The following is a 13,102-nucleotide window of genomic DNA, read 5'->3' as shown; positions in this document are numbered from 1 at the left end:
GTGGGTTTCAGCTACAAATAACAAGTAAGGTCACAATAATGCGTTCAACTGAACGTCGGCACTGTTGGAGTAACAGAATTGTATTTTCTGACAATAAAAATTCCTAATTGAAAATAGAGTGCAAATGTTACAGGGTAAAAAGTATCAGAAGTTATTTCTCTTTGTCTAAGAATGTCACGAACACCTGTGTTTTTTGTAACAATTCAGAAGCTGAGTATCTGTTGATAAGGAAATAAATTGCTCTGATTCTAACATCCTGCTCTGATAATATTTTGAAAGAAAAAAAAGTGTATTTAAAGATACGTTTCAAAAATGGTGCTTACATTTTAATTTTGCAATGTATTTTTAAATTATATAACTGAGGTCATCATTTTATTTAAATATTCACAGACTATATTTTACTTAAAGTAACCTGTCACAGTTTTAATTCCCTTTAATAAAAAAAATGATAGAAATGACCTTAAACTAGGTGAAATTTTGGGCTTCTGAATTTAATAGAAAAGTAAGCATTACATTCTTCACTTGAATTGACAGGGTTGTCTTTTTTGTTTCCCATTTTCACATATACCTAATAGAGACTTATGAAATTCCTTTCACCTCATCAGGTGGGTGTATTTTTTCTTTTCTAAACTATGTTCCTTAGTATTTTAGAGTTCAGTTTCGGGTAATACTAAAGTTCTATAGTAGAAGAACACGCTATGACCATAGTGACAGAATGTGTCATTCCTGCTTACTCTGACAAAGAAGAGTTTCTCTTGCATAGCAGAGTTAACAGTACAGAGAGGAAAGAGTTTACTTTTATAAGTTTTGCTTTTATTCCATACATAAATAAAAAACAGAACAAGAAAAGGCAGATATTCCAATAAGATTTTACTGCTTCTATAGATCTTTGTGCTGCTCAAATGAAAGCACATCTTATTCTCCTTATCATCCCTACAGTCCAACAGCCTCAGTTCCATCTTCGCTCAATTCCCATCACACCTCTTATACTCATATTAGAAATTGTAACAAAAGTAGAGCAAATAAAGTCAGGGGCCAGTGTGAGGTTGAATGTTGGGTCATTCAATTGACCAAGAAACTTCCAGTAAGGATGAACAATATACAGCAAAACAATCACAAACAAATTGTGTTCTGTACAATTGCTGCATCTCCTTTGTAGAAGTTGCTTCTCTTGACACAGCAAAACCTGGCCTTCTATGTAGAGAATCTAGTGCTTCTGTCAAAGCAATTGGTTATTCACTACACACACAGACATACTATACCTTCAATCTCAAGGGTTAATAGTCTACATCAAAAAAGCTTCTTTAAAAAGAGTAAGATAGGTGGATGAGGTGGCACATGTCTGTAATCCCTGTACTCAGGAAGCTGAGCAAGAGGAACATGAGTTCAAGGCCAGTCTGGGATTCACAGAGAGATTGTCTCAAAAAAAGTTATATATATATTCTGAAATGACATTTTATACGAACTCTTCATTCTTAAGAGCAGGTGTAACAGACAGAACACCAGAAGTAAGAAAATTTGAGTTTCACTCTCAAGTTCCTTCATGCGTATTTCGTATGTCGTTTATGCAAGCAATCTTCAAAATGCTCTAATTTCTCTGCAACTGCTATATATTATTTTTGCAAAGAGAAGATATGTTGGTGTGCTTTTAGGATGTAATCAGTATACAAATTAAACACCCCTAAGACAGACAACAAAATTCTCCATAATCTCCCAACTTCTTTATTCCAGCACAGACACATTTATTTGAAGCAATATAACAAAAGTCTCATTCAACAGTTTATTTGGGTTGGTAATAGATTTTGCCCTCTGCTATAAGCATACTTCATAGCACTATATATTATGTGTAACTTCCAATATGGAAATAGTGTAGCTCCTTCTTTGCATAATCATGCCTTAAGGAAATTAAAAATACAACATTCAATAACACCTCCTTTCCTGTTTTTAGTGCCTAAAATTATGTACATATATGTATACACATATAATATACACAGATATAAAAATACACATATGTGTGTAAAGTATATAATGCCTCAGATATATGTGTGCATTCATATGTATATATGAGAGACTACAATGCTTTCTGGAGTTACACATTTAAACAAGGTAAAAGCTTGGAAGATCTAAAATATTAACACTTATACTTTTGGGTTTTTTTTAACCACTAATAGTCATCCACAAAGATAGATTCCTAAGGGCAATAAAGACCGAAGTGAATTTTTATAAAGGTGTTGGTGACAGAAGAAGACCAGAACATGAGCCTGAGTTTGAGGACAGTGAAGTCTGTGGTTCTGGTCCATTAAAGGCAGGATACCAGTGGACAAGTAGGTTGTTCTTTCTTAAGAGCATGAAAAGTAATTTTCTCCCACACAAAAGTCTTGCTTCCCTAACTCTGGTTCTCATTAGGGCCAGTGCCACCCCTTGAGAACATGTTAGGAAGGTCTGCATATACTCAGAGTTGTATTGAGGTAGATGGGGATGCTGCTGGCTTTCAGTGTGGAGAAGAAATCCCAGCTTAACGAAAAATGTTCCCAAATAGTTCATGTAATATCACATGTATCGTGAGCTAAGCTTGTGAATATCAACCTGCAAAATCTGCTCCACTATCATAATTAAGAATTGTGTGAGAATTTCAGCTGCTGAAAAATGGGAGGTGGAAGGTAAAGAAGTAAAGGAGAGTAATGGATGGGGTTAACAGACCACAGTAACGTATAGTCCCAGTGGGGTACATTGAACATTGTCTTGGGTATTAGTAATGGAAGACAGGACTGTAAAATAGCCACAGTGTAGGGGGGTACTTGTGGGAGGGGGAAGGGTGAATGAAGGAGCTTAAGGTGAGGGAATATGGTTGATGTATTTCATATATTTATAAACATAGAACAAAAAAACCTCTTGCAATAGTTTTTAGTGGGGTGGAGAGGGGGTTAAGGGGGAGAGACAGTGGGGTGATCTAACCAATGTACGATATAAGCCTACTTGGAATTGTCACAATAAATCCCCCCTGTACAATGAAGATAGCCTAATAAAAAAATTCATGGAAAAATATAATAAAATCAAGTGATAAAAAAAGAACTTTTAAAGAATTTCAGTCAAAAGCCCAGCAATTTACAGTAAGTTTGCTGTGGTCAATAATTTATCATTTCACGTACCTCTATCTCTTAACAATGTAATTGATATATTATAATAACAATAGTAAATAAACAAAGATATATGAGCACTAAATCAATAGTTTTCACTTCAGAAATATTTCATTTATTATTGATGATATAGAAGGTAAACTTGAAGTAGAGTTAACATCAGTAAGAATACACACTCTCTCTCTCTGCACAGTGCAAGGCATGGACTCAAAACCTTGTATATGCTAGGAAATCACTGTACCACTGAGCTATGTCCCCAGATTTAAAATTTTTTTTCTTCTCTTTTTTATTTTATTTATTTATTTTGAGGGGATAGGGTCTTACTATGTAGCTTAGGCTGGTTTAAAACTTCTTTGTAGCCCAGGTTGCTTCAACTCATGATTCTTGTGTCTCTGCCTCCTGAGTTCTGGGGTTACAGGTACTTTTTGTTTTCACTCTCTTATTTGCAAAATTAATGTTCCACATTTTTTCTACTCTGTCTATAATTTGACTTGGCAAATTTCCCCAATATGATAGCTATTACTATTTCCTTCTTCCTGTTATATACAAATAAATCTGGTTTGTAATTATCCTAATATTTTTTAGACTGTCTTCATTCTCTTATTTTCCTGGGCTTCATGAATGGCATGTCTTCTGATGTTTCTATTTGTCTTAAATTTCAAACATATAATTTATACATGTATATATATACACACACACATATATGCATGTACACATGCAAATACATAAGCTCTGACTTCTTTACTATGTTCCTACTGAAGTCATCTCCAAACACAAGGACAGTGAAATATACGTCATTACAAATTACCTTTGCTTTACCGTACCTTTTAATTACAGATACATCCTCTAACTATATTAGCTCTGGGTTACATTTTGAATGCTAATAAGGAAACACAAAGTGTTTGTTATTAAAAACAAAGACTACAGTTTGATTCCCAGTGACTATTTCATGTATGACTCATAACAGCAAATCACAGCCTTCTGCATTTGCCTCTGTACCATTCTAGTTCATTACTATAAGGTACTAATTGAACCTATAATGACCAGAAGGGGTTAACTGCGTTATCTATTAACCAATTTACTGCAAGGTGGCTGGATAATGAGTAAGTCAGATCAGGTTCCTAGTTTCTGCTCTGCCACTAACTAGTGTGACCTTTAGCAGTTCATCATGATCACTGTAGGTCCCCATCATTTCCTTAACTATAAAATAGAACACTGGAATAAACTGATTTCAAGGCCCTTTCCAGCTCTGTAAAAAATGCATAATTTTGATTCTAATACTGAGGCACTGATAAGAAGAAACCAATTCCCATAATAAATGTATTAAAAAATATATCCTGTGGGGCTCAATTTTTATGTTTCCAACTACAATATTTCTTATGAAATACTCAAGCTAGTCCAGTCTTTAAAAATCCCATGCCCTATAAAAAAACAAAAAATGTTTCCTCAAAAAGAAGAGTTTGCCTATACTTTCAGCTGTGAGCACATTTATTATGAGAACATAGTCTCTATTCTGAAGGGTACATCTACTTTTCTATTACCAGTCTCTTCACGTCTATAAAAGTTACAGTTTTGCTGTGAATTCTTGAAATAAAAATGATCTTATCTGCCTTTCCAATCATATATCCAGCATTCTCACCTTCATCACAGAGGTTTCCTAAACTCTTTCTAAGAGTCCACAGAACCAACAATTCAATGAAATCTATATACAACTTAACACTGACTATAAACAAGGTGTTTAACTGCAATGCAACCACTGTGGTGTGAATCACCTACTTGCTCAAGTAACTATTTCATCCACAACCAATTTTGCCCTAGAGCTTTTGAAAAACACAATAGAAATCTGTTAAATTGGCAGTCTTGCTGAACTTCAACTATTTTATCTAGCCAGGACCACAGTAACAATAGATGCTTGAGAGCGTCCCTTTGATGAAATGTGGTTTTGATTTGGAACATAGGTACAGAGATCAAATGGACCAAACCCCTTCTCCACAGGGTTTCTTGCTGCTGCTGCTTTTTCAAAGGACATAAGCAAGTCTGAGGAGTGCCACTTAACACTGCTCCCAAGTGCAGGCTTAGGAAAACACTTGAAAATTCAGTTTAGTAGGACTTATAAATTAATATGTTCCTGTTTAGTTTTTAGGAACACCCACCCTAAATTTTAAAAACATATTACTAATCTTTGTTGTACATGAAGTGGAAGTGAAGTTCTCACATTTTTGACTAAAGAACTTTTATTTTTAAGGAACATGTCTAATTCGTAACAGATAGTCATTAAATAGATACACAGTAAAGTCTTGATTGTTTTTCTGTAAATTATAAATAACCTACTGTAACGTTTTCCTCTCAGGTTTGCTTATTTCTGCCACCCAGTTTGTTTCTGGGCATGTTGCCAACTGCCCCACCTCCTTAGAAATTGTTTTTGGTGTTTGAGGTATGTAAGCTCATTTAAAAATTAACATAAACAAAAACAAAATAATTAGAAAGGCAACTTGCCCACAATAACAATGAAAATCTTTTTCAAACCAAAATGTAATGCATTCCAAAGACAAACACAAATGACTTTTTAAATAACCATGATTTTAGGTTATCTTTGTCTCTATTCCTCTCATTAACATGAATAATTCAGAGTGCTACTATACATGGTGAAACTGCTTCCCCTTACTAACTCATTTTTAGTATACAGAAAAAATAAAGTACAGCACATTCTTAAGCAAGAAACAAAGATTTAAATTTTAAAATAATTTTACTTTAAAAATTATCTAAAGGTTGGGGTCTTTCTCTTCAATGGTATATTGGTTCTAAGTTAGGAGAATCTTAGTATTTTCAAGGAAAAGGCAGTACCAGGCCAGGGTAGAAGGTAATGATATCCTATCTTTTCCCGGGTTCTCATAGTCTTCAAGTGCCTATCAATTATTTGCAAAGTGATCAAATTCACAATTACCCCTTTCTTCAAAAAATAGGAAAGTACTTTGGGATATTTTGTAGAGATTGAGTTAAGTTTCCTAAGATCTGGCCATTCTGTGGGAACAAAATATTTATTATGCAACTTAATTTTGAGTGATAAAAGGCCCCAACATTGCAGTTCTAGCAAGCCCCAAATGGGAAATTGTTCATGAATGAAGAGGACTTCAAACCTAAAATCTCTTTTTAATGATCATATGAACAAAATGGAGAATATGAATCTATTTGCTGATTACAGACAAAGTCATCAGGATCCCCAAACATAAAGAATAGAGACACATTTAGATATACATCTAAATGTATCTATATAGATACACATTTCATTCATTTCTTATATAATACTCTATGCTATCCAAACATGCCAATATTTACATGGGAAATAATATGCATTTCTTAGACTTATTTCATTTGGAGTCTGGAATATTAAATTAGTCTCATACTTTGTAAATTCTTCCTAGGAAGATGTCATAGTCATGTGGAAACCATTCTAATTCTCTGAAGTCAAGGGGCTGTTTAATCCACTGCTTCAGTGCATCAAATGCTACCCTCGTCACCATGAAAGACACTCCTTTTCAACTTTTCTTTGGTAGCAAAGAGGTATGCGTGTGTGTGGGGAAGCAATCATGTTCACTGGAATATGTTCCACCCTTGGCCAAATGCTTTATAACTTCTCAAAATTTCTTCTTTCATTAAAGATGGAAGGAAACTGGCTTGTAAGAGAAGCAGATAGGCCAAACACAAAAGTTGCCAAACTTGGGTTAACATCTGAAACCATTACAGTTTTCAGTATGTTCGTGAGAAAGTATGAAATGAGTAAGTAAGTACATTTTGATACCTGTGGGAAAAAAAGCATGCTTTAAAGTGAGCAGAAGAGAACAGATGGTTGGTAATGATTTAAAACATTTATGTTTTTGGACTGTCACCAAGCCTCTGTATTACAAAATATGGTGTTTAGTTAGTACATACCAACATCTATACACAAGGTGTTCATTTTTCTGGAGGATGCTACTGTAATAAAGGAGAAAAATTAATTGAGGGAAGAAGAAAATTCTTGTTTCCTCAAGGCGTTCAGTGAATGCTATTTCTTATTGACTATATTCAATCAAAATGTTTTCCATTTAATGAGAAGATCTTAATTTTCCCTCAATTACTAGTCAACTATAAGTGCCCAGGTACTGCATTTTGTTTGATTGCATCAGGTAGAATTGCAATTTTGTTCTGTATATCTGATACATTTTGACTGCAACTCTTGAAAACCCTTTGAGCAACAATAAAATCTGGTAGTCAGGGTACTTGGGTCTATGGAAAACAATGACATTCTTCTTATCCTCAATTTAGTAGACAGGCATATGGTGTTATGATCTGGTACTGGAATTGGCAGGTGGTAAGCCACTGAATCAGGGAGGCAGATAAAAATTAAATATGGTCACTTTGTGTTTTGTGTGTATGTGTGAGCCTAAAAGAAGCCTATGTCTTTTAAACGGAGAGGAATGGTACTAGTAAAGATAAAACTGTACACAGGTTGATGTAATGTTTGGCATTAAAGTGAAGAAAAATAAACATTGGTTAATCATACTCTTAATTACTACAAAGAAAAAAAAAAACTTGCCCAAAAGAAGTCCTATGAAACACCCAGTGTTTTGATTTGGATCTGATAGCATAATGGGGAAAAAGCCACACAAACACACACTCTGTATTATATACACGCCATTGCTTTCAAAACCTTGGGAGTGATTCAGGTACAGTTTGCTTATGGAAGGGAGTTGGGGCGGACCTGCAAGGAGGGAGGGAAGAAGGCAGCAGCTCTGGACTTCGCACCTGTGAACTTAGTTGAAAATAACTCCTGACGGAATTCAAGCAGCCTTCCAACAGAAACATGCTGACAGGCAGGACGTTCAAAGGGGGCAGAAGGGGGAGCTGATACCCTTGCGAAAGTAGGAGTAGCAGCAATGACAAACCCAGCGCGCAATTCATTCTCTTCCCAGCCTGCATCACACTGGCTCCTCACATCGCCCCCTCAACCCCTCTGCCCAGGTCACATTGAACCTGGGCTTCACAACTTCCCTCCCATCTGGTCCGCAGCCTCATCAAGGTCGCGCGGAGTTTCACTTGATGCAAAGGAGGCATCAGGGCAGAGATGCTCATCTTTCTGCAAGCATGATGGACAACCGGACCAACCGGCACGGGAAACTCAAGACTATTCTTTCTGCTGCCTTTTTTGCAATTTCGGCACGGCCCATGCGGGTCTGCCACCAGAATCCTGGTTGTTCAGGGTGCCCCGCTGGGGCCCAAGTACCCAGCCCAGGTAGCTGACAAGTTCCTGCAAGTGTTGTGATCCCCATTCTCTCTCTGTCACAGAACCCCTTCCCCCGCCCTAGCAATAAAGTGAATGCAAGTGGGTTAGATAGCGGGACAGGGCAGAGAAAGATGCCTCCCACCTCCCGCAGCTATGAAGTACCTGGAAAGGTGAGGATGCGCTTCCCCTGCCACAGCTGTGCCCCCGGCGTCCCTCGGGCCCCTGGCCCAGCGCGCAGCCCCCGCGCGGTTACCTGGCGAGCGGCTCTCGGAGCGCAGGGCAGCGGCGGTCCCGAGTCTGCAGATGCCGCTTTGGCGAGCGCGGCTACGGGAGGAAACTTCCCCACGCTCCCCGCAAACAAACTCTCAGCACCCCTCGGCGCCGCGGGCAGTTAGATGGCACGGAGCCCCGCGATCGTCCGCGCACGGCCGGCCCTGCTGGGGCTGCGGCGCCACCTCGGCTCCTGCCGCCGCCAGCCGCGCCCCCGCCGCCCCGCAGCTCCGCCTCCCGGTTTAATTTCCCCGGACGCCCGCAGCCCGCCCAGCCCTCTAAGGCTCTGTACTCCTTTGTCGTCTGCGGGTGACCCTCCCTCACTCCCTCCCTCTTTCCCTGGCCTGGGCGCGTCCCACTGCTCAAGTGTCACCCCTTTCCTAACTCACATCAGCTCCTGTCCTCTGCCCTGTCTCTCACACTCCTTACACAGTCGTGAAGGACAAGTCAATAGGTTGGAGGTGATTGCAGAACACCCACCCCAAACTCACATTTCCTCTTGGGAGGTGTGCTTGGTTGTTTGCTTTAGTGCATTTGGTTGTAGATCAACCGAGGGCTTGGTCGAAGAACTGCTGTGTGGCTTCAGCGGCAGGTTTGCAGAAGGCAAGGGGTCCCTAAAAATAGCCGTTCATAATATTGGAGACCTAGGAGATTTCTCAGGTCACCCACTTCAAAATCGAACAAGCTGAACTTGGCAGTTTTGTAAAGGGTTGTACAAAGACCAAGGCTAGGATACATTTTTAAATCATTAAAAAGACATAAAATCGAGATTTAAAAATTAGTTTCAAACATTATGCTAGCAACATATGCGAGGGAACTAGGGCAAATAAAATTAAGCGAACCTTTGATTGCTTATTTTGCATTCAAGCAGTATTAAGAAGAACTAAACTTTTTAGGTGTTAAGTAGTGAAACTGACCTCAGCACTCTGTTTGAATTTTGTTGTTGTTCAAAGGGACATGTTTGCCTTCTGCGTTTTCAGGTCTTGTTGTTTCTAATGGCTTAGCAATTAACACATCTGGTGGTAAGGAATTTGGTTAATGGAAGAAATACTGTTCGAGGACTTGCTTGCTTGATTCTGGTTCTTTGAAACAAAGTCTCATTTTTTTTTTTGTTATAAGAATTTTATTTGTATGCATTTAAAAATTATGATAAAATATGTAACATAAAATTTGCCATCTTAATTATTCTAAGTGGATTGTCCAGTAGTGTTACATTTATTCACATAATTGTTAAGCAGATCTTTCAAATTTTTCATCTAACAAAATTGAAATTATCCATCCATTAAACAATTTCTCTCTAGATCCTCCTCTCCAGCCCCTGGTTAGTACTATTCTACTTTCGGCTTCTATGAATTCAACTACTTTATATTCTGGTAGGGTTAATATCTGGAATATATAAAGAGCTCCTACAACTCAACAACAAAAGTCAATAACCTGCTTACAAATTGGGCAACGGATTTGAGTAGACATAAGAGCTTTATTTTTAATTTGTATCTCCCTGGTTTATGGTTAGCATTTAACTCACAGTCTGGCCTTCAGATTCGCCACTAGAGTGCACATTGTTTCCTGAGTAAAACCTTCAAAGAAGCAAGTCAGTGCTGCCAAGTTTAATTAAGTATTTAATTGAACTATACCTGGCAGGCAAGTGATGTGTGCTCTTGAATGAATTTACCAATTTTATGTATCCACTCTTTGTTTGGTCCCTTATGTGTCACCATGGGTTCTATTAAGTCTTGGATTTGTGACTTTCCATTGTACCAGAGAGATGAGGAAATCTGAGTCAACCTCAGAAGACTTAGATTCTACCTTTTTCTGCTGCAGCTCATTCTATTCAACTGTTGTGGACTTTTTGTTTGTGAAATAAAGGAATTGAGCAAGAATACAATTCTATTATTTCCAAATATTAACAGTTTTAGTAGCTAATGGGGGAATTGGGCATGCTCAGATCAACTTCTGACTGAATTTTCTTACAATGGATTAGTAGACATTACTAGCCCATTATGGGATTTCCCAGCTTTTAGGATGTATTTCACTCACTTATCTTCATACAGCATATCAAACACTTAAGCTGTCAACTGTCTTCCATTCTTAGACCACTGCCTAAAACCTGGAAATGGTTAAGGAATTTTGTTAATAATTTCTAAATTAATTTTGTAAATTAATAAAGGATCAAAGAATTACCTAAAATGAATATCAAGCATGAGTGTAAGATGTAATGTCTCCTTAAATTTAAACTGGAAATACCACTATTTATTTATTGGCGGTTCTGGGGATTGAACTCAGGGCTTTGTGCTTGCTAGACAAGTGCCCTGCCATTTGAACTTCCAAGACTTTTGCTTTATTTTTCAGATAGGGTCTTGTGCTTTTGCCCTGCTGGCTCCAGATGGTGATACTCCTACCTCTGCCTCCTTTGTACCTGGGATTACAGGTGCATGCCATCATGCCTAACTTATTTGTTGAGAAGGGGATCTCACTAATTTTTTCTGTCTACCTGGTTTTGAACCTTGATCCTCCCATCTCCACTTCCCAAGTAGCTAGAAGTACAGAAACCAGCCACAAGGTCAGGCTCCACCTTTAAATTTTATAGTTAAACTAATTTAATATTTACATAGTGAATTGTTTCTAAAACATTGGTTCACAGCATATTTCTAAACTCTTCAGGCTATTAATTTGGTTTAGTTCTTTGAGTTTTTAAAAAATGCTTAACTGTTGAATATTGCTGGGCAAGTCAGAGACTTTAGGGTCATTGAGTCTTTAATGTGCAGGTAAGTAACGATCATGGTCATAAAAAAGAGTTCTGCATCAAATCTCAAGGTGCATTCAATGCAGAGTGCTTTGTAGAAGGACGTCATTATTCTCTGGTACTTGGGAAACATACGCAAGGCAGATACCACTGGGCTAAGCATAAGAAATGCAGCTGAACTGAACAATGAAAATGTAATTAATAATGTCAGAATTAACCTAGTAAGTTGCTCACAGGGCTGTAAAAAGTTTACAAGGAGGAGGGGAGGTGATAAAGGAGTAGAAAAAGATGGACAAAAAAAACCCAACTGAAGACATGAGTGCAGCACCATTATAGACAAGATAATTCTTGCTACTTTTGAATTTTGTTTTTTTTTAACCAGGCAGGTGTTAATGATGACTTAGTTGAATGAACAGCCAAAGTAAAAGTTCAGCAGAAATGCACTTAGCACAATATGCCAGATCATGTGGGTGTTTCATACACCTTTACACCATATTATTTATGGCTCCAACTGTTTTATTGAGGCAAAGTAGTGATGTATTTACCCAGAAAGAAATACTTTTACAAGAGTTAGCACAGGAAAGTCTAGTAGCTACAGTCATTTCTTTTTATCTTATCTTGCTTTCATTCTTTAGGGCAGGAATAAAACCAGAAAAACAATATAGGATGTGATTTATGCTGATTCACAATCAAGAGAACACAAGGTATCCCACTGAATGAGGAGAGAATGGCAGAACTCCTAAAACAAAAGATAGAAGCCACCTATTCCTGGGAAAAATAAAAATAACTCTTCAGGAAAAAGAGATCTAAAATGGTTTCTAGAAAGCATTCCTTGGTTATCTGAAAGAGAAAGAGTCCTGGAGAGCTAGATAGGTCCATGCAGAACTGGACAGGTCTCCTGTCCCTGTCCTCATTTCACATCTGCACTACATGAGCTCAGTGAACTTCTGGCACCAGAGAACCTTTTGACTTGGAAACTCCCACCCTGTCTGATCAAAGTCACTTACCTAGATAAAGCCCTCATGGTGATTGTGACCTTCACATATCCATGTATCTGCAATAGTGACTTCCAATGTGAATTCTAGCCAGAACATTAAAGTTTTACTTTAGTTGTTTCTTCTGTAGAAGAAATTTAAAACAAAAACATATGACACAGCAGAGGAATGCAGGTCTGAGTATCAGAAGTCAATCTACAGGATGCAGAATGTGGTATCAGACAAAGTAGAACATCCTCTCTGAAACTTAAGAAGAAAACATTTCAACCTCAGAAACAAATAGGGGAATAGGAAAACATAAAAGCCTTAAAATTCTGCTGACATGGAATATAGAAACGTAATGATTTACCTCCTGCTATAGCAACCATAGCATAGCAAAGTTTATAATTTGGGGAAGTTCAAAATTTTTGTAGGATGGAGAAAAAAAATAATTGGCTCTGTCTTTAGCTCTTTTTTTTAGGATGATGTTCTTTTTCTAAAGATTAAGGAAGAAATCAAGGAATATATATATATATGCATTTAATTGATGCTATGTATTACATATAGTACAAATGAAATATTCAGAAGAATATTGAAAAAATAAAGGGGAAGCTAGGAGAAAAACGATTATGGAAAGAATATGGAATTAATTGTAAATGAGGAAGAAATTTAATCCTTAAAAATTACACATTTTGGATTATGTAAAAAAAATAACACT

The 13,102-nt window shown here is 37.4% G+C and overlaps 1 protein-coding gene across 7 annotated transcripts in view; it reads right to left on the bottom strand.

The window, feature by feature from the left end:
* The window catches only part of Chst9 (carbohydrate sulfotransferase 9), a 257,514-nt gene extending 248,229 nt beyond the window's left edge, over positions 1-9,285 (bottom strand). For 3 of the 7 annotated variants that reach the window (XM_074070104.1, XM_074070100.1, XM_020178268.2), the window contains exon 1: positions 8,651-8,893. The gene's annotated coding sequence lies outside the window, so the exon portion shown is untranslated. The other 4 variants (XM_074070101.1, XM_074070102.1, XM_074070103.1 and 1 more) reach the window with 3 other exon arrangements.
* Positions 9,286-13,102: the final 3,817 nt, after the last annotated feature.

Source organism: Castor canadensis, chromosome 4 (genome assembly GCF_047511655.1).
Source record: "Castor canadensis chromosome 4, mCasCan1.hap1v2, whole genome shotgun sequence".
Lineage (NCBI taxonomy): Eukaryota > Metazoa > Chordata > Mammalia > Rodentia > Castoridae > Castor > Castor canadensis.
This window is presented reverse-complemented; position numbering and strand designations above follow the sequence as displayed.